Genomic DNA, 4784 nt, shown 5'->3' with positions numbered 1-4784 from the left:
CCGAGCCAGGTCTGGAGAGTGCTCTGAGGGGGTGTTAACACAAGGGCACTGCCATCATCTTGGGTTCATCCCAAATGGGCCTGTGAAGAGGCGGCCAGGGGAGCGGGGGAGAGAGGGCGCTGGAGACAGGAAGGGTCCACGGCCCACCTGGTAGGCTGCATCTCCGGGGAGGCTTCCTTCTGCTTCCTTCTACTCCTGAGGAGCTTCTGGGCAGTAGATGCCATATATGCCTTCAGAGTCCTGCATGTTTGTCATACCCTAACCCCTCAGAGGCTTTTCCCTGCACTCTCTCCCTCATCTGCCCCACTTAGTCCATACTGGTTTTCTTTCCCTAGAATGTTCCCACCTCATGGTTTTACCCTTGCTGTCATCTTGGGAGAAAGGCAGTCCCTGCTCTGCACACAGCTGCCTTCTGCTGTCCCACCTCCTCTTTAGCATCACCAGCTTGGGGGCCCTTCCCAGGTCCCCCAGACTGAAGGAGTGCCTGGCCCTCCTGCACACCAGAATGGTCTTGTTCAAGTGCAAGTATGTGCAGACAGCTCTCCATAACAAAAGCCCCTCTGGTAGCGTGAGTTCCGCGGTGTCCAGGGTGTCGTTTTATTTACTGCTGTCAAGAGTGGCTGGAGTATAATGGACACTAGTAGATGTGTGTTGGACGAACTCCATCTGCCTGTTTCAGGCAGACAAGACTGTCCTCTTTATGGTTTGTCGTGCTCCTCTGTGGTATATTTATCGTGTCCACCCTCTCTGATGAGCATCTGTTTGAGAAACCAGATCTTGACATGTGGGTTTTCCTGTCTGTGATATTATGGGAGTCACGCTGGGCCCCTGAGTTTTGTGTGCCATGAATATGAAAAAACATCTGATCTCTGAAAGAACCCAAATTGCAACAGTAAAAAGGATGGATAAATTGCCCATTGATACCATGGAGCACTACTCAGCAATAAAAAGGAAAGTACTTCTGGTTCATGCAAGGACATGGGTGAACCTCAGAAACCTTCTGTTGAGTGAAAGCAGCCAGGCACAAAAGAATACATATCCTGTGATTGCATTTATATAAAGTTCTAGAACAGGGAAAACTGCTTTCTAGTTACAGGAATCACAACTTGGTTCTGCATGCAGGGCGTGGAGATCACCTCGAAAAGTGTGAGATCTCTCCCAGGTGAAACGGAAGGATTCTGTATTGTTTTGAGCCGTTGTTACACAGGTGCATACATGTGTTACAAATCCTTGAACTGGATATTTAAGAATTGTGCATTTTGTTGTATGGAAAACAAAAAGTTATTTTATCTTATTTTTTTTAAACAGTTAACCAACTTAGAGTACATCATTAGTTTCAGATGTATTGTTCAATACGTTATTTTAAAAAATCCCACTTTCAACAATCCCAAGGTAAAACAATGAGATAAAACTGTTATTGAATTGTAAGGAAGATTGAAACTTGCCAGAAGTATATTTGGAGTCCAACAGCATAACAGCATCAGAGAAGACTTTTTCCGATGTAGCTCTGAAGAAGCCAATCAAGCTAGTAGAAGAAAGAAAAGGGAATTTTTTATGTCATGCAACCAAGACGTCGAGGCATGGAGTTGGCTTCAGGGATCAAGGCTGACATGCATCCAGGCCTCCCTGGCACTCAGTTGCATTCTGCTTTCTCTCTCTGCTGTTTTTGTTTTTTGTTTTTTTTGTTTTGTTTTGTTTTGTTTTTGCTTTGTTTTGCAGGCTGAGCCATCATGACAACTACAGGGAATGTCCACAGAGGAAACAGAAACATCCCACAAAAGCCACTACGGTATTAGAACAAAATGATGGAGGAAGGCCCAGCTCCTCATGAACTACTTAAATGCCACCATTCCATTCTACTATATACCACAAAAATTAACTTACTGATATCAATGAACTACTTTCAATTTGGTGAGCTGGGGAATCTTTTTGTCTGAGGAATATTTTAAATTTTATGTTCATGCTGAACACCTAAAACCTGCCACAGCTGAATAGCAAACATTGAGACCATCGTGCCTGATGCTTCCTCTTCTGCACAAATAGATCATCAGTTCATTCAAGAGGGCAAACATTCTTGTATTAGACAATCACCTGATAAAAAGGGGCTTCCTTTAGTCCCCAACCTTCCAGAATTATCACCAAGCCAGGACCCGTGGAAAGCACGCGTGCTTGAGTTTTCCCGCAACCACAGAAAACTCCCAGACTAGAGCATTAGGTGGTCTCTACTTACCCCAAGGGAAAACAAGCCTTTACACAATCCCACGATAGTTTTTAAGGAACACTTAAGCTTCCTGAAGGCTTTTTGGTCAGTCGTTTTCCAAAACATGAATCTACAGTTCTGAGGAAACAAAGAGCATGTGTGGGTCCTTCTGTTTCCAGTTTCGGACAAAGTACCACATTAGTTATCAGTTTAAAAAAGAAAAATTCTAGTGTTCTTTACCTAACGTACTTAGTGAAATAGTTGTTAACATAATTTACTTGTAAAAGTAGGCCATTTCTATCAGAATAAGTTCTGGAGCTGGTAAGGAATCAAATGCAAACACTGGAGTCATTGTTACAAACCAGAAATACATGTGGGCAAGTTTCATAAAAGCCCAGGAAATAAGTTTAAAGTCTAATGACAGGCAAGAGAGATATCTGCGATTAATCCAATAGACCAAATGTTTCTATTTCTAGTGTATATGGATCTCATACTATTGATTAGAAAAATCACCCAAATTCCAATATGAAAGTGGACTAAAGGTATAAATAAAATAATTCACAGAGGATATACAAAAGGAACTATCAATCTCACTACCAAGCAAAGAACTACAAATTGAACAAAATTGGGACGCCGTTTTTCTCCTCGTAAGACAGCAAAGTGGTTTTTAAATGAACAGTTTAACGAGCACATTGAAACATCACTGGTCAGAGCATAAATTCAGACAGCCTTCTATAAGCAACTTGGCCTTAAATAAGTCTGTATTCTTTAGCCTTATAATTTCCCATATAGGAACCAACCTAGAGAAATAGGAGGAAAATTTAAATATGCACATAGGTACCCATCACAGCACCTTTTATGTACAGATATCATAGTACTGTTTAATAATATTAAAAACTGTAATTAGAGGAGGAGTTAAGACGGCGGAGGAGTAGGGGACCCGTTTTTCAGCCGGTCCCCTGAGTCGAGTTGGATAGGTACCAGACCAGCCTGAACATCCACGGAATCAGCCTGAGACAGAGGAAGATATATCTGGATCTCTACAAATGAACATTTCCAGGGCTGAGTATTGAGGTACGAAGCGGGGAGCCATGAAACCGCGCAGATATTGGAAGATAAACGGAAGGGGGAGGGAGCCACCGCATTTGGGCGCTGGGAAGTAGCAGCCACCTGCACAGGGGAGCGGGCGGACTCGTGGACCTGCACCCGCGAGAGAGCCGACTGAGACCGTGAGCCGGGGAACACGTGACCAGACTGAAAACCGGACCTCCGGTGTGCTCACTGGAACTAGACTGAGACCAGGAGCTCTGGGAGCACGCGCAGGGCGGCTGGCGGCTGGCGGTGGTAGAAACACAAAGTACAGAGATGCGCCAGCCCTGGAAGTAAGGGCTGTGATGCCGGGTGTGGGGCGCACACCCCGGGTAGCTGCAGGGTTGAGCAGAACCAACAGACAAAGAGTTAAAGTGGCCAGAACATCAGTAGAGAACGGTCCACGATCCCTCTGTTCTGAGACAGAGGCTGAGATTCGGCCACTGCTGCTCTCTCAGAAGAGGCACAGCAAAATGCCACAGAGAGCTGCCAGAGAACAAAAGCCTGGAAAGACCAGCTCACGGTGTGTCCATCCCCATCCCCCCTCGCAGGGGACATGGAGACTCTACCCAAACAGGGTTTCCTGAGTATCGGCAGGGCAGGCCCCTCCCCCAGAAGGCAGGCTGAAAAATCAAGAAGCCCACATCCCTAAGATCCCTATAAAAACAAGGGTGCTCGGCCTGGGTTCCAGTCAATAATTTGGGCTCTGGATAACCCTGCAACCTTTCCTCATCAGAATGACGAGAAGGAGAAATCCCCCCCAGCAAAGAAAAGACAAAGAGCCTGTGGCCTCTGCCACAGAACTAATGGATATGGATATAGCCAAATTATCAGACATGGAATTCAGAGTAACAATGGTCAAGATGATGTGTAGACTTGAAAAAAGTATTAATGAAAATGTTAATGAGAATATAGAATCTCTAAGGGCGGAAATGAGAGAGAATCTGGCAGAAATTAAAAATTCTATGAGCCAAATACAGTCAAAACTAGAGGATCTGACGGACAGGGTGAATGAGGCAGAAGAACGAATCGGCAAATTGGAGGATGGGTTAGTAGAAGAGAAAGCTAAAATAGAATCTGGACTCAAAAAAATCCATGCTCAGGAATGTAGGTTACGGGAGATTACTGACTCAGTGAAACGATCCAATGTCAGAATCATCGGCATCCCCGAGGGGGTGGAGAAAAACAGATGTCTAGAAGAGATATTTGTACAAATTGTAGCTGAAAACTTCCCTAATCTAGCAAGGGAAATAAACATTCGTGTCCAAGAGGCAGAGAGGACCCCTCCCAAGGTCAACCACGACAAACCTACACCACGTCACGTCATAGTGCAATTCGCAAATATTAGATCCAAGGATACAGTACTGAATGTGGCCAGGGGAAAGAAATTTCTCATGTACCAAGGTGAAGGTATCAGAATTACGTCAGACCTGTCTACACAGACCTGGAATGAGAGAAAGAGTTGGGGGGGGGCATTTTTAAAGCTCTTTCAGAG

The 4784-nt window shown here is 44.8% G+C and overlaps 1 long non-coding RNA gene across 1 annotated transcript; it reads right to left on the bottom strand.

Annotated features, from left to right (window-relative positions):
- Positions 1–1038: 1038 nt before the first annotated feature.
- Positions 1039–2341, bottom strand: LOC117798153. Its single transcript, XR_004622847.1, has 2 exons — positions 2231–2341; positions 1039–1525 (listed from the first exon to the last, which is right to left on the bottom strand). It is a non-coding gene; the product is annotated as an uncharacterized LOC117798153 (long non-coding RNA).
- Positions 2342–4784: the final 2443 nt, after the last annotated feature.

This window comes from Ailuropoda melanoleuca, unplaced genomic scaffold (assembly GCF_002007445.2).
Source record: "Ailuropoda melanoleuca isolate Jingjing unplaced genomic scaffold, ASM200744v2 unplaced-scaffold2704, whole genome shotgun sequence".
Taxonomy (NCBI): domain Eukaryota; kingdom Metazoa; phylum Chordata; class Mammalia; order Carnivora; family Ursidae; genus Ailuropoda; species Ailuropoda melanoleuca.
This window is presented reverse-complemented; position numbering and strand designations above follow the sequence as displayed.